Here is a 27,900-nt window from a genome sequence, read left to right as displayed (position 1 = left end):
CACTTGCAAGTTACTAGAATCACTTGCTATTCAAGAGAAAATTCAGAATAAAGACCAGCTTGTACAAAACAGCAGAATTTTTATTCAATCAGTGGCAGTTGGGCAATGCCATTTTAACAAGATGATGAAGTTCAGCCAACCCAGCCTGCCTGGCTTTCAGTGCAGTTATAACTAAAGAAAATAATAGAGATAATGTGGTGCTGCCCCATGCCTGAGAACACTGGCTGGATTCCTGCTCATCTAAGTGGAACATCCTGTAAATGTATGGCTTCCAAAATTCAATAATTAAACCCCCCACCACCGGTTACAGAAATTAAAGTCTCATCACTGCTAAGGCAGAGCATTTTCACACAAGTGAAAAATCATAAATTAGATTCACACCACACCAAACGCTGTGACAAATGTATCAGCACTCCACCTGGATCTAATAATTTTATTCAGTTGAGCTTATAAAACATGGCTCATGATATAGATTTTAAAAAAATCATTAAGCCATGCACTATTACTGCTGGAACTTTCATTTCTGCATTCCCACACTTGCATTCCAGACTATAACTGATACTTCACCTGGGAAATTCTAGTTTGTGAGTGAAATTGAGGGTTTGCCTTCTGAAGAACAAATTTATAATTGTGGGGAAAAACCCAGTCTACATCAAGTACAAGGGGAAGGATTATTTAGTCAAGAGGAAGGATTATTTAGTCCAAACCCCAGGGTCTGGGGGCAGTGGGAGAATGCAGAACTCTGCCAGAGGTACCTGTCTGCAGAGGAGCCAACTCCTCCTGCACCACTTCCGTGCTGGGATTCAGCATCTCCTCTCACAACCCACCAGTGCACTCCAAACAGCTTTGTCACATCCCCTGATCCCATATGTCACACAGCACAGCGTAGAGAGACAGCAGATTGATCTTCCTAGCCAAGGGAATCTCTCCTTGAACAATGTAAAACCATCACTATGTGGGAAAAATCTCTGGTAAAGTGAATAGAGCATGTCTGGTCCTTGGCTGGCATCACCACGCCAAAATTCAAGATTGTCTCTACCAAAAAAGTAAATTCCTCAAGAATGTTCCAGAATTTCTATGAAGTTACAACAGTAGATTTTTAATTTTGGGGGAGGAAAAGAAAAAGAAGCAACTTACAGTTGTCTTGTAAAAACAAGCAAGTGCCTCATGAACGGGGTTCTGAGTCACATAACCAGCTGGGTCTTCTCGTGTTGGCTAATCAATCTTGATTTCAAAACTGGAAGAAAGAAAGAAGATAATTAGACTTGACAAACCCCAGAGAATTAAGCAAATTAATAGAACAAACAAGGATTGATCTAAAGGATGCCCCACAGGAGAAACAGATCCAAGAGCAAACATCTAGTGTCATAAATAGTTAGGGACATTTTGCAGTAAAATCAAGTGATTCAAAAGTTCCAACTCTGTGACCAAAGATGTGAATTAAAAGCTTGAAAACACAGACCCGATGATATCTCTTTTACCCATTTGTCAGAGCTGTACCACTCTGGCCTCTCATATTTGTAAATAAATATGATTTTTAATGCTTTTGGAGGCTGAAAATTCCGTGTGTGTTGTGTCTGAGGGAAAGGCCAGCAGAGAGGGCAGGAGCAGAGGGAGACATTCCCCTGCTTTTCCTTGCAGGGCATAAGAACTTGGAAGGGAATAATTGAGAGGTCTTGAGGTCATCACAGCGATGTCATGGTGAACAAGTGACATTCTGGCTGCTTTCAGAAGAGATGCTCATGAGGGTGCAGGGGATGACAGGCGAGGAGAGGCCCTCCTTGGACAGGATGTGGGAGCACATCCCCACTACACTGTAAGGACAGACAGAAAGAAATCCATTTTTCATGTTTTGGTACAAAAAGGGATTGTGTGCCCCAGCACGATGCCATGTCTGACCCAAGCAAGGAATTACATTGGGTTCCTCTGGTGTCAAACCACAGCATCTGGCAGAGCCGGAGGGGAGAGCAAACATCCACTTCTGGCTGCTAAGTTCCAGCTAATGATCAATTCATCACACCCCTCAGTAAATCATGTTTGGATTCATCTTGCAAAAACTGGATTGTTTAAGGCCCTTTGAACACCATGTGAAAACATCTTTCATTATAAATGAGGATTTCCCTGCAGACACCAGTAGGATCACATCTGCTTCATCTTGGATTAGCAGAAAGGAGTGACTTTCCCCATGCTCCTGCCACTAAGTGTCAGCTCTGCCAGGTTTGGCACGTCATGGGCTTTATTCAGTCTCCACCTTGTGCCCAAATGAACATTCAAACTATCCAAACACATTTCAGTTCCATGCTGCTGGCTTTTGTAGGACTTGTTTGAGGTATAGCAACATCCCTAAAATATTCTTACTCAACTTAGGTCAGCTCAGTTTGTGTCATTTACCTGGGACTTCCAGGATGTGGACACCATTCCTTTGTAAACCTCATTTCAAATTTATTGTGAAGGTTAATGCATAACACAGTGTTCCAGGATCACACAATATCCCCCCAACTTCCTCTCCCCTCATGTCTGTGGAAATCAGTGGGAGCTGATTTTGGGGGGATGGAAAGATGGAGCAGCCCAGGGGAGAAGCGCTCGGAGGTGCTGGTGGCTGAGAGGCTGGACATGCCCCAGCCATGTCTGGGACCCCAAATCCCCTGCCCTGGGCTGAGCCCAGTGAGGGCAGCAGGGCAAGGGAGATTCTGCCCCTCTGCCCCACCTGCAGAGCTGTCCCAGCCTGGGCCAGCCCAGGAGGGACCTGGAGGAGCCCAGAGGAGGCTCCAGGATGAGCAGAGGATGGAGCAGCTCTGCTGGGAGGAAAGGCTGGCAGGCTGGGATTGCTCACCTGCACAGGAGAAGCTTTGGGGAGACTGAACTGTGGCCTTGCAGGGCCTGGAGGGGCTGCAGGAAAGATGGAGAGAGATGATTTACAAGAGCCTGGAGTGACAGGACACAGGGAATGGCTTCACACATGGCAGGGCAGGGTTAGATGGGACATTAGGAAAAAACTCCTTCCCAGTGAGGGTGGGCAGGCCCTGGCACAGGTGCCCAGAGCAGCTGGGGCTGCCCCTGGATCCCTGGCAGTGCCCGAGGCCAGGCTGGGCAGGGCTTGGAGCAGTCTGAGATGGTGGAAGGTGTCCCTGCCATGGCAGGGGTGGAATGAGACGATCTTTAAGGTCCTTTCCAACCCTAGGCAGCCTCTGATGTGGCTCTGTGATATTTAATGCCAAGGGATGCACAGGCTTGCACTGCCCCAGCCAGGGCACTGACAGTGGAGGAGGAACACACTGAACCTGCCTGCTACAAACAGGAGCCTTGGTAGGATCCAATCTGAAATCCCAGTCTCAAGACCCCGTCTACCAAGGAAAATATGACTTTTGGAACAGGTTTCTAACCAAATATTTATTATCAGGCTGTACCACCAGGTGGCAAGATTGCAAAATAAAGGAATTTTTTTAATTGTTCCTAAAACCCATTCAGTCAGGGCTGCTTCAAGGACCCCTGGCTGGGCCATGGTGATTGTTTTGGGAGGACTTGGGCAAGTATTTAACATGTACCCACATGGGTCTGTAAAATAAAGTACTTTAACTTTTCTCTGTCACTTCTCATGTAGTCAACAGTCAAACGCAACACGAGATTCCCAGTACATGAAAAAGGAAATTGTGGCCACCAGCTGCACCTCTTTGAAGAACTTGGTTTTCCCACAGTTTTCATCCTGCTCCCTCTTTCCCTGATAACCAGTTTAACCTTTTCAAAAGAGCCTAAAACCTGACATGACTGCAGGGAACCACATAATAAAGGGGAATACAACTCAAAAAGATTAATAAAATTACTTTGCAATGGGAGACTAAAGACTTTACACAGAGTGAACTTAAAATCATCAGGGTAATTTTTTTCCCATATATTTTCATTTCTCAGGTTATATCCCAATTATCTATAAATCAAGACACAGTTCTGAGTTCTACATTAAAGGTGTGCCACAGACACATGAGCTCAGTTTAAAGGGCTGAATTTTATAATATGTTCTTTTAATTCAAAATTTAAGGAAAATATAAATCTCCAGTAACAACTCGGGAAATTCTCTCTCCAATGCCTCACCCCTAGATCACAAAGGACACCATGTGAGCACCCAGTCCACATTATGTGATTTATTCATATCTATACACACACAGATAGGCATATGGCTAAATAACAGGATATAAAATATTAGTAAAGCTAAGACTGGTAACCACACCAAGCTGGTGAGAAACTCTGCCTGACCCTGAGATATGCTACACAAAAGAAACAATGATTCCAGAAATAGTTTAGGGACTTTTTCCTTCCATTTGTAGCATTGCACCTGCTCCATAACACACAGCTACACTTCACAGATGCTTAAAATATTGTCATTATCCCTGGAGCTAGAAGAAATTAGGTAGGTGTAAAATAATCAGAATGTCAAGCACATTAAATGTCAAGCATAAATAAGAACCAAAATTGGAATCTTTCAAAGATGCTGGTACTCCCACAGTTGGGCAAAAAGTGTTAACTTCAATAACTGCCACCATTTGGGACTTGTATTATTATACGAACCACAGAATTCTCTGCCTTAATGGCATCAGCTTGAAAGATGATTTGGCATTAGAAAGTAGAAGTAAATGTTATCCAAAACATCAAGAAAACTTCCTACCCCAAAATAGATTTTTATTTGAGACTCTTCAATTCAAACAATCCAGGGTATTGAAATTAAAAAGAGAAATAAAAAATCCAAAAGGCTTTGCAAGAGAAGGGAGGGATGAGTAATACACAAGCCTGTGCTACATGAGATGGCACCAAAAATATAAACTGCAAAATAAACTGCCAAGTTAGGTTCCTTCAACCAATAAAACAAATAACTTGTTCAGTCAACTTTTAATTCCATAATCCAATCATCGTGAAAATAAAAATCAAGCACTCTTTCCCTAGTGAATGTATACTAAATATTTTAAAGTGAAGATACCTAAAAACTAAATTAGATTGGAAATTCTTTCAAGGCAGATTTGCTTTCATCTAAATTCATACCATCCCAGCATAGAGTCAAGTCCAGAAATCTAAATTGTAGTAGTTAACTAAAATTTAAGCTTGAAAAAAAAATATTAAAACACACAAAGCAGATTATGCCATGCTTAGAGAGTAGCACCTATTGTGAAATGCCCAATGAAATCCACACAAGTGTTTGGGGTTTTTTTGTCTGGAATCAACATCTCCTTTTCCTTCCACATTACCTTTTTAACTTTCTATTTGAATTACACGACCAAAGCAGCTTTACAGGGGATTCAGAGCTTGGGAATGGCTTTGCTTTGAGGGCTTCAGATGGGAAATTTCCTGGAAAAGTCTGTGGCCCTGGAGAAGCCCATAGAGAAGCCATGACCCCATCACAGAGATGTTCACATGGCCAGAACACACCACAAAATACTGAGTATTTAGATGTTCATGGGGGAGAGATTCACACTCTTGGGCAGAGGCAGGATGGAACTTTTCTCATCCTTTCAGCCTTGGGGCAGGAGCTCTTCTCTTTCTGGGAAGAGCTGGAACAGAATCAATGGATGGAGAGGAGCAGGGCTGAGGTCAGCAGAGCATTTGGCCTCAGCCAGAGGAATCTGCCAGCCCAGGGGAGCAACAACATGGATCTGATGTGCAGCAAGAAAGCATCAAGGTTAGAACGCCTCCCCAGAATCCGAGGAGGGAAAACATCCCAGGGAGCTGAGCTTTAAAACTCCCATCTTCCTGTAAAACTCCAGAGCACCCCACACACATCATACCTCAGCAGCATGTGCTGTGCTGTGCTTCACATTTCTGGAGCTGGAGAGAAAACACTCAAACTCACAAACTTATCCAATTTTACAATGAATTGATAGAATTAGGGCAAGACAGATTACTCCCCTGCTTTAAGGAATCAAGGCTCTCTGCACTGTTCAGGACTTACTAATGTGCACTGCTAGGATTACCCTGCCAGCTTAAGCCTCTGCTTCAAATCCCAAACTAACAAGAAAATACAAAGTATAAGGTATTAATAACTGGAGTTTAAATTACATTAAAGGCTTTGTTGGCTTTCTTCTTTGCCTTATTAAATAGTAAGAAAATAGAAAAAACAATCCAAAATTTTATAAGTAAAATGAGGCAATGCCATACAGGTGAGCACTCTTCCTTAAGGTCTTGACGAAAATAACATTTTCTCTTCCTAGAGAGTACTCTGATCCAGCCACAGACTCAGGCAACTGAAGTACATGTTCACATTTTAAAAAATAATAAAATCAAATCCTCTTCATGTTCAAGATCACTCTTTAAAGCACTTACTCTATAAAAAGAAATCTGAGAGAGTACACACACCTGATTTATTTCAGGAGCCAAACAAAAATAACAAGAGTGCCACCTATCCTTCATTAGGAATAACAGAACTTCCTGTGGCCTGACCTTGCTGCTAAAAACCCTGCACAACAAAACCCGACAGTGAAGAACATATAAAACTCTGCACCTGGGCAGAAACTTGGGGGAAAAAATGCAAAGGAGGGTTGCATGGAAAACAGGATTAAACAGAAATACAGGAGGAGGACTTGGGGAAAATAAATGTGTTAGATATCAAAAGTATAAAATCCAGAAGATTAAACGCAGGAAAATTCCAGATGTTTTACAGCTTGAGGCCACATTTGGGTTTCAGCAATGACTTTATGAAAATAAGTTTGTGTGTAACATGCAAGGAGCAAACTTGGTCTAGAAGAAGCTGCTGTGCAGAGGCAGCAGCTGCCACTGAACAGGAGACAGGGAATATTTATCCAGAGCAGACCACTGGAGCAGCAGAGAGAGCTGGGAGGGTCCTTATTTTCTCTTTTTTTAAGTTATAGCAGATATAGGAGTATTATATACCATATTATATGGTAATATATTCTATATATTGCTCATACAGATGAGCAATCCCAGCACCTATAGCAGGAATTAAAAAGAAATTATTGCACCTAGTGATAAACACGTAAATATATTTGTTATATAAAATAATTATTAATAAACATAAATATATAAAAATATATTTCTCTAAACATATATATTTATGTTTAATGTTTTCTTTATTTATATAAATATAAATAAATATAAAAATATGTGGGCATTATAGACAAATATATTTTATTAATTAAAAAGGAGAAAAGTTTTCCTTTTTGGCAAAGGGAAGTCATGGCTCACAACCTGCTGCATGTGATGAGGGAAAATCCATATATTTGCATCTATTAAAATCCAATAGATATTTGCAGGCTTTCCAAACTGCCTCCCACAAAGGGAGTCACATGAAAACGAAGCCACTATGAGATAATGCAGAAGGCCTTTGCTTTTCAGAAAAATCTGGTGGAAATATCTGGTGAACCAGAGCTCAGTTCTCCCTGCAGAGCTCTCCAGGGAATGTGAAATGGAAAAGGGAAGAGCAGCAGAGCCAAGGGAAGGAGCAAAGTCCGTCCTGTAAAGTGAGGAGGGGCAGCCATGGAGATGAGTGAAAAGACCTTTCCAGCTGCAACTGGACATTAAGGCAGGAGATGAATTTCAGCACAAGTCCCCACAATACAATAAACACCTGAAAAAACAAATTTACTACATTTACTGCTCCAATAGGGGAGTTCTGAGCTGATCCCCTCCCCAGAGAAGTGAGGCTGGGATAAAATAGTGACATAAAACATGGCCTTACATGGAACAACATCCCTCCCATTTTCACACAACCACACAGAGCAAAAAACAGTCAAATATTTTTCACCTTTCCTATGGAGACAGCCTGGAGAAGGTCCAGAGAGACTTCAAAGCCACATCCAGTGCCTAAAGGGGCTCCAGGAGAGCTGGAGAGGGACTGGGGACAGGAGGGAAGGGCTTCAAACTGATAGAGGGCAAAGGTAAATTGGATATTGGGAAGCAGAGGGTGGGCAGGCCCTGGCACAGGGTGCCCAGAGCAGCTGGGGCTGCCCCTGGATCCCTGGCAGTGCCCAAGGCCACACTGGTCACTGGGGCTGGGAGCAGCCTGGGAAGGTGAATGGTGGAGTGAGGGGATCTTTAAGGTCCCTCCCGACCCCAACCATTCCTACTCCACAATCCACTGCCTGTAGGTTGGTCAGAAATGTCTCGAGGATGAAGCAGTATTTTTTTAATCAAGTGGACAGCCAATGCTGACAGCTAAACAATTATCTGCACTAAATTTCCCAGGAAATTGAGGTGTGAGACACCAAGCTCCAGGAAGCATTGCTTGCCAAGCAGATCTTCCTCAGAGACATGATTTACAGGATAAACAAAATGCAGTGTCGTGTTGGAAAGTAATGGAGGTTACCTCAAACCTGTCAAAATTCACAACTTCAACCTCCCCTAAAGTATTGCAACTGCTTTACCGTAGGAAAAAGGTGGGAAGGAGTCCAAGTGAGTACTGCAACCTCTCCAAAGAACACCATGTGAACTCAAATAAAGATCATTCCATCAAGCTCCCCAGCAGAAACTCCACAGTGAGAAGTCCTGATGGATTGATTTACACATAAAACAGAGAATGATGGTTTATCTATGGAGGGAGCTTTGCTCCAGTGGTTTATATAATATCAGTCCCTAAGTATAATTACAGCTATATAATCAGTCAGGGACTGCATGTTATTTTACTCTCGTACAGCTCTGTTTGGAATCACATCCAAGACATTTAAAATTGTACTCCAGTTACAGCTTAAAAAAATCTGCTGTATGGTTTCATCAGAGAAGTTTCAGAAGGTTGCTATTAATAAGTATTGAGACAAATACAAAGAATGGCAGAAAAGCAAAAGTGTGAAAAATATTTCCCATTAACATGTGCATATGGTTTCACTCAAAACAAATTTTCTTGCAGGAAACATGTTTATATAACAATATTAAGTTGTTACATTACCAAACTGGCTGTAAGTTTATAATGGGGCCATTTTGATTGAGGCACCGTAAAAATTTCAGCTGGAAGGCAAAAGTTTCCAACGTATATGGAAATAATGGAAGTAAAGTCCTGGAGGAAAACTATTTGAGAGAAAAATGATAAAGACAAAAGAAACAAAGCGTTGTTTCTGAGCTCCTAACAGATGCCAAAAGCTCAAGAAAAGAGGAGGGAGACTGGGATTCGGCCTCTACCTCACACAAAGATGTTTAAGACAGTTCCCTTAATTGCTGCCAGTGCAGTTAATCTTGAATTCTTTCTGCAAACTTTCAGTTTTAAGTGATTTTAAGAAGCCCATCAAGCAGCAGGGGCCACCTGTCCCCAGGCATTATTTGAGCACCCAAGTCCTTGTCAACCTTACCAAAGCATTATTTGAGTAGCCAGCTGCAACAGGATTTTTAAGCAATTTTTAATCCAGCTCCATGCTTGGATGAAATAAACAATTTGTATGGAAGATTCTGTTGTAAATGTCAATTTTTTTTATTGGCATTTACTTGCTTTTGGGATCTGGATTAGCTTTCATGCTCGGCAGGACTGAAGCGGAACTGATACGCGATAATGCTAAAAACATAATAATGCAGGAATTTCTACGTGTGAGCATTTACAGGCTAGACTCACCCAGAGAAATGCCCCAACCTCTGTGAGTTTAACACTTCTCACTGCACCAAAAGAGAGACCAACACAGGCTGGTACGAGGCTCCCCATCCTGTGAAAGTTGGGAGTTACTTCTGATGGAGGAACAAAACTCCCACAGCAGGCAGGACACAGCTGGGCTGGCTGGGTGGGGAGCCCTGGCACAGGGTACCCAGAGCAGCTGTGGCTGCCCCTGCATCCCTGGAAGCATCCAAGGCCAGGCTGGATGGGGCTTGGAGCCACCTGGGACGGTGGAAGTTGTCCCTGCCCATGGATGGGGTGGCACTGGATGAGCTTTAATGTCCCTCCCAAGCCAGGGAAGCTCAGGGGTTTTAAAAGGCACTTCCCTGCTAGGACAGGTAAAGCCCAGAAGCACGTGCACGTGCTGGTGTTTAAAGCCCTGCCCTGAGGTGGAACCCAGCTTTGTAGCAGTGTAATTCTGCAGTTTATGGCAATTAAGGAGAGAGCAGGTAGGAAAATGAGACCATGGCTGGGTAGCAGGAATGTTCTTGGAGCTGTGCATTGGAGGAAGCACAAAGGCACACCCACGCTGCTCAGGGCAGAGTGACACTCTCTTTGGGGAGGCAGGGATGCTGAAAAAAAGTAAAAGAGAGAAAACTCTTCAGGAGGAAAAGCTGATGCATGAACCCTCCCAGCAGGCGTTCAGTGGTGGGAGAAAGACAGGTGCTCTCAGCATTGTCTTCTACCACGGGTAAATGAGATGGCAAGAGTATTTTTCATTATTTTCAGAGATTGAGAGGATAAATATGAAACCAGTGTAAGAACTCATTACTCTGGGGAACAAAAGGGGTACATTTGTCAGCAGCTATATGTGTACATTATCATTTCAGAAGTGACACATTAAATATGGATTATTATGCTGGGAAGGAGCAGCACCATCCTGCAGCACCATCCATATTGAAGCCTTGCAGGAGGGCGTCTGAGTAACTGCTGTCAAAAAATCAGAAGGAAAAATCCAAACCCATTATATTCAGTATTTATACTTGTTTATGACATTAAATATTTACTCTTTGCTCTCTGATTTGAAAATATCAGATGCAATGCTTGTTGCTTCTTATCTAGCAAATTCATAAGAATAAAAATAGATAAGATAAATCCCTCAATAGCACCCAGAGCAGCTAAAGGAAGAGGACAGACTCTCCATATGTATAAGAATAAGCAGGCACCAAGTTCAAAACTCCTCATCTCCCTCCAACTCCAGTCAAGTGAACTGAAAAGGCCACTTGGAGGAGGGAGTCCCACATGAGTTGATTTGCTCTGTGGATTGGAGGAAGGGCTTGGCACCATTTCCCTGGAAAAGCAGGGCACTCTCCCAGCCCTGGGCAGCAGCATCCTCCCAAAGAGCTGAGAGCTCACCCATCCTCACAGAGTTAGCCCAGAGTCACCCTGGTTGTGGCGTTTTTCCAGACTTTGTCACCGTGGGTGTCTAAAGCAGCACATCCTGGACACTGCAGTACCAGCAGTGTGTGAATAAATGTGATAGATGAGTTTAAAAGGTTCTCTGCAAAGCTTCCTTGAGACCAAGGCAGTTTTCATTGTCTCCTCCCTCTTCGCAGCCATTTCTGTGTGCTCTGCAACTCTGCAACCCTTCTTTCCCTCACACAATTACCCAAAGTCACCAATAAAGCACAAACTGCTCAGTGAGCTGCTGCAGATTGCTAAATGATGGCCTTGCACAAAGCTCATCAGCCTGACTTGGATATTGCAATCCCCAATAATAATTTAGATATTTCATGCAAAATGCCATCCTATTCCTCTCTCGGAATTACCAACCTTCAAAATCGCCTTCCTAAGCCCATCTGAATCAGTCAGAAATAATGGGTTCATTTCTTTCCAATTAATTCAACCTGGCTTAGGAAAAAAAACAAAAACAACCAAATTTTATTTGCCTCTGAAACAGTGGCAGTTCCAGATTTCTTGTACTTGAAAGAGTCTCTGTACAAGTAATAATACTTCCCCAAATATCTATTCCTTCAAAATTAGCACCTAAAATTAAAAAAAAAAAACATCTCCCATATCCTGCAAGGTTTCCTTATCTGCTTAACTCCTCAAGGGTTTGCTGTAAATGAGGTGAAGAAATCTAATAATGGGGCATATGAAAAAATAACCCTCCTGACCTTGTTCCAGGAGGAAAAGATTTTTAAAAGGTACATGCAAGGTACAAAAAGGCACACTGAGAGCAGCAGTGGGAGGTGTGTCAGCTCCCCCAGGCAGGACACAGCCCAGAGCAGGCAGGAAAATCCCCAAACCACCAGGTTAAGTTTTTCCCCAGCTGGCACATGGAGCATTCACTCGGTACAGCAAAACCAGTCAGAAACAGGCTGTGGCTTTGGCCTCTCCCTCCCAGCCTGCTGGGGAGCTGCGGCTCCTGGCCAGCTCTGTCTGGGCACGGGGGTTCCTGTGGTTATCAGCTCAGCACGGCTGGAGAGCAGGGGGAGCACCAGACACCGGCTGCAGTGGTACAGACTGTGCCTCCCCGCCTTCCCCAGGGTGGCCATCCCTGCCACACAGCAGGGGGATATCCAGTCCCTCACAGGCACTTCCAACAGCACTTCAAGGACTCGCTCCTGATTCTTGAAGCAATCCCATTTTTTTACAGAGGAAGTCTTGACTGGAGTTGTCAGGCCTACATTTCTCTGCAAAGGATTTATAGCTGGGAAGGAAAGACAGGAAGGTCATGAAGAAATTCTTCTCTGGTGAAGGTACCCAGACACCAAGCAGCCATTTGGGAAGAAGAGAAAACAGAAATCAAATTAAAATTCCTCCCAGTGAGGGTGGCATAGGGTGCTCAGAGAAGCTATGGGTGTCCCTGGATCCCTGGAAGTGTCCAAGGCCAGGTTGGACATTGAGGTTTGGAGCACCCTGGGACAGTGGGAGGTGTCCCTGCCTCATTCTAGCATTCTATATACTCTATATAGTGATTCTATAAACTCCCCTCCCGAGCAGGAACATCTCAATGCCAAGATTTGCCCTAGGAAGGAAAATTCTGTTCAGGACAAACCTTCTCTCATCACCATTTATCGTCCCTAACTCCATTCTGGTCTCAAAGTTTGGACCCAGAGAAGATGGATTTCACATAAGAGTGAAAGCTGGAATGGAAATAGCCCTTTGTAAATGATGGATGTGCATTACACCCTGAAAATTCTTCTTGGAAAATGACAGACAGCTCCAGCTACGGTCTGAGGCATTGGATGGATTGTGTGAGTGCTGCCAAAGTGCAGAGAACTCAAAAGGTCAGCACAAAGACCTAGAAGGAAGACGAGAAGGCAATCACATTACTCGTCAACTTTCAACAAAAGGAGAATTTCCAAAGTACATATGATGCAGTATTCATTTTCAACTTAAAGACTATGCAAATACTCAGGAAAACAGGTCTAGTAATAAAAATCTAGTAATAAAATGCTCTTCAGACCACTAAAGCAACAAAACACTGGAGTCCTCCTTCACTGCTGTCCCCAGGGAAGCCTGGGCTCGGCTTTGCTGGCAGAGCTGTGTGGATTTAGTCCTCACTGCTTAAACCCTGCTCAGCCAAGTGCAGCCCAACAGCCTCGTGCTGGCAGCTCGGACCATCCAGAACCACGAGTCAGGCTCTGTCCTAACCCTAACACTCACCTGGAGAGCAACCCAAAACATTCATCATTTTATTCAGAAGAGTGTCTTGAAATCACTGTTAAACTCACTTCATGCAAGGATTATTTTTTAATGTGCTCCTAATTTTCCCTTATCAAGGTCCTAGAGAACGATTTCAAACAATTGTACAAACAAAAGCATAGCTTATTTAAAACCAAAACAAAATTTACAAAACATTCCCATCTAGTTGCAAGTGGCAGAAATAACCATGAGGGAAAGAAAGCAAGGCTTGGTTTGCTTATCAGTAAATAAAGCAACTCAGCAAACATCTGAAAACACAAAAATGTGTTGGGAATGATACAAAAAAAATTATCTTAATTGAAAAATAATGACTTGTCTGAATTTTATTTTCTTTGCATCTTTTAAAAGAAAATTCAGACAGTTCTGCACTCTCATTGAATCTGAATATATTTGCAGTAGATCATGATGGTTCTCACAGCAGAGATGACATATCAGTGGCAAGCAGACCCTGATGTGGATTAGGATAAGGAGGAAGAGCAGAGCTCTCTCCTGCACAGCATTTTTCATGCACACTGTACATCCCCACAATCAAACACCACAGTCACCTTGCTGAATAATGAATAGCAGAATGAAAAGAAAATTAAGGAGCAGCAAGCAAAGGAGAGAAGATTGAAGCTGACATTTGCAATGAGAGGAAGTCACTGAGAGGTTCCCAGTGGCTGCTCCAGATGGCTGCAGCTATTTTGGCCAGACTACCTGGCCAGGACAGAGCTGCAGTGAGCTGAGCACAAGGGGACAGGAAGAAGGAAAGGAACAAAGGGAAAAAAACAAGCACTGAAAATGGGATTTGGAGCCTGCAGGCCACCTTATTCTGGACCTTGTGAATAAGAGAAAGTTACAAAATAAAATAGTAACCATTTAGGAAAAGGAAAGCAATTACCACTCGGGATTAGACAGAAATTTCTTTTGGCCGCTGTATGGATTCATTATCTCTCCCATGCCTGGCTTTCTATAAACATAATTAAATTGACTATTTCTTATGAGTAAATCTTACATGTGCTTTAGGCCACATAAAGCATCTTGCCATCTAATTGTATTTTTCATCTGTACTTTCCCCCATCGACCTCCCTTACAGAACTGGGAAGAAAGGAAAAGCCCTTCTGTATAGATTCAGCTTTTTTTTTGTTTGCTTGCCTCAAGGTCCAATGCATATTCTAGCTGTCAAAAGTGATTTCCCTGCTCACTGAGCAAATATTCTCAACAAGGATTTTCTGTTTTATTTCCTACTATTAAACAATGATTTTACAGACACAGGTAATAGAAATGCAGGCAGGTCAGAGTGCATCAAAGATTTATCTCTGGGCAGGAAGTCAAGTTTCATTAAATATAAAAACGAAGTTTATGTAAGTGGAATGCAGGGTTGCTGCGAGTTGGCTTTGGGACATAGGTGACAAAGTTGCAGCAAAATGATGTAAAACATAACAAAAGCCACTAAGAACCTCACATGACCCCAAGCCTGTATGGTGGGTGAATATTCCACTTCCAGAAGACTGTTTTAAACAATATATCAAAATATATTTAAAGACCTGAAACTGGATTCAATCTTAAATTCTGATGCCTGATGAAACCAAATCTTTTGTACTCTCTAACACTGGGCACAAGATGAGGAATAAACCACAAAGGAAAAAACAATGTAAAGCAAGTGCAGAAGCGGTGTGAATCAGGTTTGTGGCTGACAGCAAGCTGTGAGCTGTGTGCCAGTGCAGAAGGGAGTCCAGGGCAGAGCCAGACCCAGGGATTTGTCTGCAGAGTGCCCAACTCAAACTCAGCACAACCCAAGGCCTTTCCCCAGGGCTGTATTTAGGGGCCTGAGTGGAAATGATGCCAGGGTTCTTACAAACCTGCTGGAGCCCAAACACAGCCTGGCATAAAAAAAGGGTAAAGCCTTGGGTAGCTCCTGCCAGAGCAGCTGATGTCCTGCTAAGAGGTCTCCTGCTGAGCAGGCTGAGGGTGGAACAGCATTTACAGAGCTGAAAAACCCAGCACATCAGAGTTTTAAATTATCAAAGCAGGTAACAAGGACCAGAGGATTACTGCAGAGGCAAAACCGAGCTGGAGGATATTCCTGTAAATGCAGCCAGGAGAAGCTCAGTCACGTTTTTATTTAGGAATTCAAACACCTGTGGCCTTCAGTAGTCCTGAGGAACCCAATACTGGGTACTGGAGGTATTTAGTTCCAAATAAGCACTGATTACCACTTCAAAAAATTCCTGTATTTCTTATTCTCAACACCAGGTATCAGCATCTGATGCAGCTGAACTCCATTACTTGTCACAGTGTGGGGTCCCCGCTGCAAAACCCCCCTAAATTTGATGTACTTTACAAATGCTAAATGTACATGAAAGTTAATCAAGAGAGAGGTCTTTACAAAATGTCTAAAGCTTCTTTAAAATCCTTGCAATGTCTGAACAGTTGTTGTGAGTGAACTGCTAAACAGCATTAAAATTCAAGCAAGATCAGATACCAGGAAGGGTCATATTCCCTAAAAAGGTTGAATAGAAAACTCTGAAATATTTCAGGCAACTGTTTCCATGTTCAAAGCACCATGACAAAACAGTAAACCATAATATGTAAAGCAAAGCATCAGGAGAGTTTAGGAAATTGAGGATGGAACAACATGAAGACAAATAACTTGTCAAGCAACAGCCATTTCCCTCACATGAACAAACCTCCAAACTCTATGACATGATGCAATTAGGAAAATTTTTGGATGTCAAAAGATACCAATAAGTAAGAAATTGGGTGTTTGTTTAATGGATAGAAGAGAAATGCAGGCAATGCCATCCCATCATTGGGAAAACAATGGTCTAAATACAAGGACAAGGAAAGCGCACACCAAACACGGGTAATTCATGGCTGCTGCCAGTGTGTCAGAAATGTGAGTACAAAAACATGGCTTTCTGTTTCTTTAGTTAATTAAAAATAATTAATCCATACATAAAAGCCTGAGGGTTTGGTTGTTTGGGTTTTTTTAATTAAGCCATGTCTTGGGGTTAAACAATTTTAAATACAAAAACAAAATCAAATTGGGTTCGTCAAAAGAATTATAAGATAACTGTGCTAAATAATAAAAAATAACAAGGCTTCATTTTTTTCATTAGTATCAGAAAACATGAAGTGGGAACTACAGAAGAAAAAAAAGTTGCTCCCTGAGAGACTAAAGAATTATTAGGATTATTAAAGTAATCCAAATTTGTACAAAAAACAAGCTTTTGCAATTAAAGGGCAATGTGTACTCTAGAGCCCATGGATAAGACAACAGAAAATCTGCAATAAGAAAAAGATATAGGAGAATACAAGACAAAGTCCAAGCATTCAATGCAAAACCAAGTAAAATTCTGATTTCCAATATTGTCAAGATTTTCAGATTATTAGGGAAGCTCCAGACCTTCCGTGGCTCTTGCTCCTGAGGACACACAGCTCTGCACTCTGCTGCCACAACAGCAAGAGTCTAAATAAATTAAGTCAAGCTAAGTTAAAAGTTCAGCCAGACAGGAATGCCAGTAATGAGAAGCCACTGAGAAGGGACCATGAATGGAGAATGGTTGCACAACAGAGAGGGGAAGAAATGAAGAAACCCCCTGTGTGACTGGCTGAGTTAATGAAGCCTCGCTTGCTTCTCTGCTGTCTAATTGTATGCAAGATTAAAATGGAGCTTTCTTCCCAAATTAGGGACGTCTCGGGAGATCTTATTCCCCAGCAGCTCTTTGGTATTCAGCAGGGATCCATCAGCCTTTTTCTTAGGGCTTTCTTTCCCCTCAGCCTGGTCATCTGCTTTCCCTGCTGGCAGCAGCTCCCTGTTTTCTGTCTCTACCTGCCTGCCAAATAGATTCACGCTGGCTCAAGGACTCGAGAATTATTGGAGGGGGGAGAAAAAGAGAGATGAATGCAGAGACACACCAAGAGATTTGGTCTGAGTGTTTCCGAGGGGAGCTACTGCCAAATCCTTGCAGCTCCTCCTCAGTCACTTCAGCTCCTCAGGTTTGCATTTTCCCCTCTCCTACCCCCACTCAGAAGCACCGAGTCAGGAGAAGGAATCTGGGTTTTGGGAATGAATCACCTTCTCAACACTTCTCTTCATGAGACTCTTTCCTCTTTGGAAACTCAGCAAGAAATCATACATATGCAACAAAAAACCCAACGAAGTCGATTTATTTTAAGCCCAGAAAAAGGGAATTAAAAGGCAAACACTTTGCAGGAGTTAAAACCGAGCCATTTGCTGGTTATTAGCAATGAGGACAAAGAAGGCAAATGGTCACAACGAACTTGTCAAGCCTTCCCAGCACCTCCTCGTGGGGGAAGCTACCCTACTTTCCAGAGCAGTTTTCCTCAGACTCATCACTTTCTGCTAACAGATGGGAAGCTGAAGATAGAAAGAGGCATAGTTTATGCCTAGCACCAAGGGGAGGGAAAAAATTATCTCAGCAGGAGAGTCTTTAAAAAAAAAAAAAAAAAATCAGCAACTGTCCTTCTCTTTAGAAACCAGGGAAGGGGGAAGTGTTGAAGACAAAGGATCACAGACTTTTCCTGGTGCTGTCCATGTTCTGAATGCCAAGCCCAGTTCCTCCAGCCTCCTCTGCTCTCCTTGCTCCTCTTCCTAATCACCCATCAGTGCTCACATGTGAGCAGTAGGAGAAAAGAAACCTCCTTCAGAAGTCCAACATAAAGAGTTCTATGATCAAAAAGGTTTCCTCATACTCTATAAATTGGAAATACATTTTTTCTGTAAAACTCAGACCATTTCAGCTCATCTCTAATCCTGAATTCCTATCTGGCTTACTTTCTTCACCAAGCAGTCAGGATTTCCTTACCTCAGAGATGGCAAAACACTCTGTAATGATCCAGCAGCAGGGCAAATCCTGGGATACACATTGAAATATTGTGCAGTGAAATGCTGGGATGTACACTAAAATAGACTCTCTGATGCAGATTGGAGTTTATAATTTGCCATTGAGACCTACAGATTTCCTGAAATTGTGATGATACAGTAAAAATGTCACTGATCTTAAGTCACTTAACGTTTTCTTCCTTTCCACCACTATGGAATTGTGAGAACATTTCTCAGTAGTGGTATTAGGAGGAAAAAAAATCTCAAACACCATCTCCACAACAAATTAAGCTGAACTAAACCCCTTTAGATTGTGATACTTTAATACTCAAGGGGGAAAGACCCTATACTAATTCAGCAAGCTTACCTAGTGCTGGAAAGGACAAAGTGCTAACAGTTTTTAGCATCATTTGTCATCATTTTCTAGATGCCAGCACACACTCCACTTACATTTGCACGTGTTTGTGCATGCATGTGTGCCCTTTTGTGTGGTTACATAAAAATGCACACACTTTTTGGGGACCGTGGCACCAGGAGCGTTAACACCACTTCATCTACACACAACTTTAAATTCAGATTGGAACCTAAACCAAGGAATTTGGGAGTGATTCTGTCATTTTCCTGTCACTGATTTACCAACTAGATTGAGTAGGAAAGGGCTGGTTTGCTCCAGTGCTAACATTCATCGAGGAACACGAGTCTTGCCCAAACCCTCAGCACCTCAGGGCAGAAGGAACAGCATTTGCACAATACTGATTTTAGATTTTTTTAGATTTCTCTCCTGTGAGGGTGGGCAGGCCCCGGCACAGGGTGCCCAGAGCAGCTGTGGCTGCCTCTGGATCCCTGGAAGTGTCCAAGGCCAGGCTGGACATGGGGACTTGAAGCAACCTGGGGCAGTGGAAGGTGTCCCTGCCATGGTGGGATGTGGAATGACCTTTAAGGTCCTTCCAACCCAAACCATTCTGTGATTTCTCTTTAGTTCCAATTTACAGAGCCAGCTGAGAGAATGCAGGGATTAAAAAAATTATTGTGTGTATAGTTCTTCAAGGGAAAAGCTTCCATTTCTGTCTTCCCTAAGAGAAAAGAGGTCACCAGAATCAGGGTGAGAACGTTTCCAAGGAGGTTTGCCTTTGACAGGGCAAGCATGGAATTGCATGAGTGATTCTTACACAGGAGTGTGAAGATAATAATCAAGCTTAAGAAGGCTGAAATTCACAGGAGGTCTATACACACATATAAACCCTGAAATAATGGAAGATAAAGGTTTGGTGAAAGTATCAATGCCTCTGTTATTTCTGAACAGATCCCTTAATAGAAAAACAGAATACAAATATAGAGCCACACACACCCAGTTACACACAAAACCAGAAGTGAACCAGAATGGTTTATTAGAGACATCAGAATATCATCAACTGATTAAGTGCATCTTCTCCCTTTTGGGAAGATAACTGCAGCCTCTGTAGACCTGAGAAATCTACATGGATTTGGATAAATATGGAAAATGGAAGTTGAGCTGCCTCTTTAAATGCCAAGTGCTTATAGGAGGATACTTCTTTTTTTTTTTTTTCTTCTTTTTTTTTTTTCTTTTTTTTTTTTTTTTCTTTGGGTCCCTAGTATCACCATAGAAGAAACTGCCCCACAGCAAGTTCCCTGCCATGGGCACCAAGCACCATTTTATCTTGGAATTTCATTAGACCATCAATTGAGACAAGCACTGACTGAACAAATAAAAGAGAGCTATTTATCTACAAGCAGTGCAACAGATTAGGTTACCGATAATTACAGATATAAAATAATGCAGACAAGTCCACAATGTGGTTTTGTGAGCTTCTAATTTGTTGGAGTTCAATTTTGTACCATTCTTATAGACTGTTCTGTAGTGTCATCATAAAGAAAATTTAAACCAGTTTCTCTCATTTCCCTAAATCTTTCTGACTAGCCTGATACATGCCTTGATTTATAAAGTCTGTGGTTATTTACAGATTTGCCCTCCATCATTCTGAAATGAATTTTTCTTGAACATTCCTTTCCTGGCTGAAATCTAAGAGAAAGTAATACAAGGAGAACTTTCAAGGGTAACCTTGACTATGAAATAGGTTAGGGAGCCTTTAGTTCAGAGGACCCTTGTTCAGAAACTACTACAGGTGGCAGAGTGATGAAAACAGTGAAAGAATTCTGGACAGGTCATCAAGAAAATGCTGAATGAGACTCAGGATGAGCATCCTCATAGTAAAGACAGGCCTCTCATCCCAGATTTCCTTTGATTCCCCTGACAGTCTCTGATTTCTGACTGCCACTATCACGGCCTTTGATTACAATCATTTTGTGTGGCTGCAACTTCCCCAGAAATGTTTCCAGACCCAGCCGAGTTCCCCTGGTGCACAATGAGCTGTTGACAAAAGTGATTTTTAACGGGGAACCCATCTGCTCAGTTATCAGAGAAACCCCTGCAAGCAGCAGAGCTCCTGGCTCTGCTCCCTTGGGCACCCAGGGCGGGCACACGGGCAGGTGCCAGGGCACAGCAGAGCTGGCACCTCCAGGCTCTGCTCACTGACACCTCCACACTCCAACCTTCTGCATGAAAGCTGACCAAAAACCTGAGGCTTCCCTTTTTACTCCATTTGAAGTTCACTTACTGCTGGGCATTCAAAACAAGCCTGAAAATTGAGGGTGTTCCATTCTCACTCAATAAACACAGGAATGGGCAGCACACACATTTTTCCTCTCTCAAAGCAACCCTCAGCTCATGACAACTCAGTGATGTCTGGGTGGCAGGACTGTGACAGACACTGGGGGTCAAGCTTCAGCAGCATCATGATTAGGTTTACAAAATCATTTCTTGTCAAAATGATTAAATTCTTTCTTATTAAAAAATAAAAAAGTGAGAAAAGCCTGAAGTGATTTCATTTGACCAAAAAAGGATGCTTGATATGCAGATGTTGTTTCATTTCTGATTAAATGAAAATTGAACTCTGTTAAGGTGGGAGTTGGAAGATAATGTTAACTTGAGTTACCAGCACCACCAACCTAAGATGATTTCACATAAAGCTCGAGGAAATTTTATCAAAACTATGAAAATAAGATTTAAATATTGAAAACAAAAAAAAAACCCTCTTGTTAGCTAGTCTGCCATACCTTATGTTCCAGTGCTTAGTTTATATGTTAGCAAAACAGAGGTAATTAGGTTGGCATTAAATTCCAGTATATAAAAGCTGCTGAAATTTTCATTTGCAGAGATGTTTAACCATCATTTTCTTCACACTTTGAAAGTGAATATAGACAGTCTGCCTAATGTCCTCTTATGTAACATGCACCAAATGCAACAGAAAGTAATATGGAATAAAACATATCTGGGCATTTTCAATTTTACTTGTATTTCATACAGAACACATTTACCTGACAAGAAGAAAGGTAATAAGAATGAAAGTCATCAATTTGAAATAATATTTTTTGGTTCTAATCCTTAAGCTATGAAAGAAAGTCTAAGTTTCCATGGAAAATGTTCTATTACTAAAAAACAGACAAACAATATTCAGATAATAAATCCTGAGCAATAGACTTTTTAGCTGCTAGCAGGTGAAAAAAATACTGCTGTCAAGTGACTAAAATAAGCATTCAGTTCTCTAACAGTCTGAAATATAACAGATTTCACTACAATATTAAAGAGCACTCAGGTACATGAAATACATGACACAAAGGACATCCACAATCACATTAGAAAGATTTTTAAATTTACAGGCCCAATAATAAACCTCCTTTTTCATGTACTTGATAGAGAGGGCAGATATATGGAACTGCTGCTCTTCTGCAGCTTGGCACAAGCCATTCCCAAGAGGGAGAAAAAGCAGGATATAGGGAAGTGCTGGTTAGAGTTCTGGTGTAAAGCATTTTTGTCTGTAATGTAGTGACCCTGCATCACCAGAGGCACATGCAAATTCCTAACACCTCTGTTCCCTTAAATAAATGAGAATATTCAATATTGCTATACGATAAAAAGGCTTTCTCCACCACTGGACTTGTATGTCCAGTTATGGGGCTTGTAGGACAAACCATAAAAATATCCAGCAGATTTGGCTGCTGCTCCTGGACTGGGAAATTTGCCTTTCTGTCAGGAAGGTGGGTGCCCATTTCCCCTGGCCAGCACAGACTAAAGAGGAACCTTCCACACTGCTATTCCTGTAGCAACATCATCCCCATTTGGATCTTCTTAAGTCCAAGCTTGTCATGGAAAATGGATGTTCTTTAGGACATGATGCATAAACAGCCTTTTTTTACCCATTTCTACACTGGATAAATACCTGCATTGTCCATAGCACTTCCATGTATGACTGCCTACTGCCTTAAAGATACTTTGATAGATTAACTAACAGCTATCATACCTGGATTTGACTTATTCTAATTACCAGCCTCAAAATTAAACTATAATAAAATAGCTGTTGGACCTTTCACAGCCTGAACATAGCAAGAACTAAATGCCATGTTTTCAGCTAGTCAGAAAATTCTCTTTAAATAGAGACATGATGATCATACCAGAAGACATCATCAACTTTCATAATTGAAAATTCCTTTGTGTTGGTTGCAGCATATTACATGGCAAAACAAGTGGGGATAAGCATATATATATATATATAAAAATATATATAAAAGAATATATATATATATGAGTTAGGTCTGGAATAGCGTATCCAAGGAAAATTCAGGAAGACATAGAAGCAAAAGGAAGCCCAGGTGTGTGTTGATTTACTATTATTTTACACACTCTCCTCCCAGGGTCATCCTGTCTGAAAAGTAAGGTGGCCTCAGGACCACACTTCCAAAGCTGTCACAGGCTAAAGACAACTTGACAGCTGACAATTTACTGCCACTAATTTTAAAAATATCACACAGATCAGCTCCAAGAAGGGTACCATGACCCACTGTAGGAATGCAAAAGGAGACATGAAAAAAAAAAAATCTAAATTCTCTCAAAATATATCTCAAAGTTCCTTTTTCTATACAATAAAAAAGCTGCCAACTTGTTTCTTCCTAATTTTTTTTTCTTCTCACTTTTGTTTCTCCTTTTCTTTCTTGGCTTTGGATATTCAAGAATCACAAAGAAGAAAAGAAAAAATATTGAACCACATATAAAAATATAACAAGAAAACCATAATAATGATTTTGAAAATATAATTTTAAAGCCAACTTAACGATATTTGCAATCTCACTTGCAATATTCATTTTCCATGCTGGATCTCCCAGCACTTGGATCTTAACACCACTACTGGTCCATGCAGGCATCTGCAGAGTATTTTGAAAAGAGCACATATTTGATTCTGTCTGTTGCCTCAGGATGGAGAAGACAGGATGGTGGTGATAATTCCATTAGAACACCAAACTTCCTTGTGTGAAAACCTAATTTTTGTCTCTAAAATCTTGAAAACTTATCTAAAAAAAGAAGTTGAAGCATGCACTAAATGCTGTTGCTCATCTCAGGCCTGCTATGTACGAGCTCGTTTGCCAATCCCCCCTCAGGGAGAGGGAAATGCAGTTCAAGAGGTGCCAAAACAACATTTTCTTCTACTCCTGAGAGTGGTGGCCAACACATTTGGGCCAGCTCCCTTCCCTGGGTGACTGGCAAGGACCTGGTTGAGCTGTAATTACTGCTGGCAGCAGGAGCTGCCTCCTCCTCTCCACAGCTTTTGGAGAACCAATTCACTTCTTTCCAATGGTTCAGGCCATAAAAGTGGATTCCAAGAATCCCACCTCCTGTTTCACGCTCATTGCTCGTGCGCACGGACGCTGCTCCTGACGTCCGACAGAATCCTGACGTCCCGTTAAGGATCTGAGGCTGAGTCACAAGGCACAGGAAGAGGATTTAGAGGGACTGCTTTGTCCCTGGGCTGTTCCTACAAGTATTTATGGCAGAAGCAAGCTGCTAAAATGGTAATGGAAAAGGGAGGAATTTACTGTGGGACATAAGCTAGGCAGTGCTGTAAGCACGCTGTAAAAATTTCAGCAGGAACCTTTCCTGGGCAGACATTTCGAGGAGCCTTTTTTGGGTTCAGATATTTGCTCCAGCTGAAATATCAGGCACATAAAACACCGAGACAATGCCACCACCAGAAGCATAATTAGGGATTTAGAAGAAGAGCTTCATCAGTTGTCCATTTAATTCTGTCTCCTGGCTCCAAGAGTGGCAGTACCAAATGCTTTGGAACAAAAATGCTCCAAATAAGAGGAAACAGAGCACTCTGCAATCTGGTAAAACTCTTCCCCGTGGAAAGGTTCCCTGAACTCCTCTCTAGCTCTTCTTATAGACTATAAACAAGTCACACTTTAATTACTGTAAGCTTTCACATACTAATGGAATATAAGGAGATTTAAAGAAATTTGGAAAGCAGCAATTTGCTTTGGAGTGATGTAATTTTACTTAATTGCTTCTAATTAAAATTATTCTACAAATGTAAAACAAAAATGTCTATTAATTCTCTGCATAAACTAAATTTAGGTATCAACTGAGTAGCTTATTCACAGTATTTACTATAATTACTGCAAGACTTTTGTAACTTTGATGATTTAAAAGTTTGGAGGCTTGATACCAAATAATGGTTTCTGCTGCATAAAGCAAAATAATCTTTCAAACTCCCAGTGCCTTTGTACTTTGACTGTGACTCACTAAATTTACATTGTGTGAAAGTACATGTAGGAGTAAAAGCACTTATGTATTATCAAGAAATATGACATTAAAGTCCCATGAAGTTACTACTTATAGAAAAAAAATAAAACTGTTCCCATTCTCTTCCACACCTAAGTGTAAAGTGAATACCTTCCATTAATTTTACCTTGGATTACTTTAGAAAGAAAAAGGACACTTAATATTTTTGCATGTATTTTAAACTTCACTTTTAACACAAAGTTTTAAAATCAGCCACGAAACATAAAAATTGGAAATATCTTTCCAAAAATTTAACTCATCTGAAAATAATTATTGTGCTTTAAACTGTCCTGTGATTTGTGTCAAATCTGACAAAAATTTGCAGCCAAAGTTGGGGTGGAAAATTAAACAAAAAAAAAGTGAGATCATTCTGCAAAATTTTATATTTTAGAAATAGACCAAATTAAGTCCAAAGACAGTTATTTTTTAGAATTTTTTCTCTTCTTTTACCTTCCTTATTCTCTCTCCACGTTTTTGCTACCTAGGTTTTCATTTGGTTCTTCAAACAGCCCAACAAAGCAAATGCAACAGGGTCAATGTGCCATTTTGAGGTGAAATTTGCTGACTTGAGTAAAACCAGTACAAAATGCTATTTTCTTCCTGCAGATAAGCCATTTTCTTCTCCAAATTCTATAATACTCCAATGTCAGTGCCTCACAAGAGAGCCATGCCTGATTTATTCCGTGGGGAGATTGCATCACCACCCTATGGAGTTCACCCTACGAACACCTGAGCATGGAGCTCTGACAACAAACGGAGAATCAGGAGGAAACAACCACGCTCAGAGCTCCTCTTGCTGATGGGAATAATGGAATGGTTTGGGTTGGAAGGGATTTTAAAGCCATCCAGTGCCGCCCTTGCCATGGCAGGGACCCCTTCCACTGTCCCAGGTTGCTCCAAGCCTCATCAAACCTGGCCTTGGGCACTGCCAGGGATCCAGGGGCAGCCACAGCTGCTCTGGGCACCCTGTGCCAGGGGCTCACAGGGAAGAGTTTCATCCTAATACCCAACCTAAACTTCCTCTCTTTCAATTTGTACCCATTACTCCCTGTCCTGTCACTCCAGTTCCTGACAAAGAGCCCCTCCCCGGTTCCCTGTAGCTCCTTCAGACCCTGGAAAGTGCTGGGAGGTGTCCACACAAGCTTCTGTTCTCCAGGCCGAACAGCCCCAGCTCTCCCAGCCTGTCTCCTCAGGGGAGGTGCTCCACACCCTTATCAATATCCTGGCCTTCCCTGGACTCACTCCAACAGTTTTTATGTTGGAGGCACCATTTCAAGACACTTCCAGAACCTGGCAAACCATGGAGCATGGAAATCCAGACCCTGGCTTTGTTTTTAAATTTGTTGGGGGGAAGAAAACAGATTTCTGGTAGCCAACAATTTTGGCACTGTATTACCATTGTTTTCCTCCAAAAAAAACCAATTCCAAGAGCCTCCTGAGGAAGCCACAGGCTGCCACCTTTGGGCCCAGCTGTGTCACAGAAACATCTGTGCAGTGCAGGGTCAGGACTTCACCATTTCAGCAAGGTGGAATCTCTCCATCAGAGCAGGGGCATTTCCCTCTGCCTAATGAAATTCAAGCCAAATTACCACCAAAGCCCAGCATGAGATTGCTGATGCCATGGCAAAGCAACAAGCAAAATGAAATGAAATTGTAGTGGGAGCAGCACCCAGGAAACAATTTCTCACAGTAATTTACTTCTCGCATCGCTGTGTGGCACTGACTACATCCCTTCACTGCATGGATGCCACGGGAAGCAGATGGTTACACATTTTTAACCCCAAGCTCACCAAGTCTAAAAACAGGCTCTTAATTAAGGAAAAAACAAGGAAAATAGGCTTTAATAAATAAATGGGTTACATGAATACAAAATGCAGAGGGCATGTTTAAAAATTGGCCAAGATCAAAAGCAGAAACAATGAGTTAAATTACAAAAGCAGTTATTAAAATGTCTGTTTTGAATATCTGAAAACAAAAACCTTGAAAATGCACTGTTCCAGGGAAAATTCTGCAGTGGCAGGAAGAGATTCCCAGTGCAACTTGAAGTTTTTTCTTAAATTCAGCAATTCACTAACAAATCATCATTAAAGCCTTGATCCCCAGGGCGTCCTAAAAGCACTTTTGCAGCATTAGTAATAGGCCATTTAATTCCCCCACTTTATTTCTAATTTCTAATTAGGCTTTAATTCATCATATATCTTATCCTCTCATTGTGATACCCTGTATTCTTAGGGAAATGGGAATTTATCTTTCTGAGCTAAAAGTTTTTTACACTCAGGATTGCTGGATCATGGTGTTCCCTCTGCTTGTTCCCCATCTCCCTCAAACTATCCTAAAATAAATCTAAGTGTTTATTATTGAAATATCCTGCTTTCCCTTCTCTGCTTATGCTGCTCAGCTGGCATTTTGGAAATGCAAGAATTGGTGACATTCCATGTATCACCACCTCAAACCACATTAAAAAAATCCTCTGTACCAGCAGCCTTTTTTTAAAATAACCTTGAGAAGCTTCACCATGGAACACTGATTAAACATCTGGTCCCACTGCATGTCACTCAGACAAGGGATCGTGCCAGGGCCTCCTTGTCCTTCTTGGACTTCTCCTACCTATGGATTGCTGCACTACTTGACTCTAAAAGTTTCTACAGGACAGCTTCTTTTATTGTCAATCTGAAAAAAAAACAAAACCAAAAAAAAAAAAAAAAAAAACCAAAAAAAAAAAAAAAAACCACCAAAACCAAAAAAATTAACCAGGGCAAAAAAAAACAACACAAAACCACAAACCAAAACCCCATCCCCAAATCAGCTGCTTTTCCTTGTGACTCTTATTCCATTTTCTCCTGCCCCAGGTATAAGGTTATCAGCATGGTACATCTAACTCCAAGATTTCTTTGTGATCTTAAGCAGAATAGAAGACTTGGAATGAGGGTAGAGCAAGTGGAGTAGAGCAGAACAAGGGGAGAATTGGGCTGAGCTGGGCTTCGAGCAGAGCAGACCCGAATTCCTGCACCTGCAATGCAGCACATCCGAGCTCTGCCTCGGTGACTCCAGCAGCAGCTGGAATCTGCTCAGGGGGAGAGTGATCAGCTGCACCTCAGGAATCGCTCCTGCACCCACCAATTCTGTCACTGGGGAGACATTTCAGGATGCTCCCAAGTG

The 27,900-nt window shown here is 41.8% G+C and overlaps 1 protein-coding gene across 4 annotated transcripts in view; it reads right to left on the bottom strand.

Moving 5' to 3' along the window:
• The window catches only part of ATP2B2 (ATPase plasma membrane Ca2+ transporting 2), a 397,274-nt gene that overhangs the window by 258,318 nt on the left and 111,056 nt on the right, over nt 1-27,900 (bottom strand). For all 4 annotated transcript variants that reach the window (XR_005258393.1, XM_038149263.1, XM_038149261.1 and 1 more), the window contains exon 3: nt 1,138-1,237. The gene's annotated coding sequence lies outside the window, so the exon portion shown is untranslated. The remainder of the gene's footprint in view (nt 1-1,137; nt 1,238-27,900) is intronic.

The sequence above is a fragment of the Motacilla alba genome, chromosome 12 (genome assembly GCF_015832195.1).
Source record: "Motacilla alba alba isolate MOTALB_02 chromosome 12, Motacilla_alba_V1.0_pri, whole genome shotgun sequence".
NCBI classification, from domain to species: Eukaryota; Metazoa; Chordata; class Aves; order Passeriformes; family Motacillidae; genus Motacilla; species Motacilla alba.
Note: the sequence above shows the minus strand (reverse complement) of the source record. Positions and strands in the feature narration are given on the sequence as shown.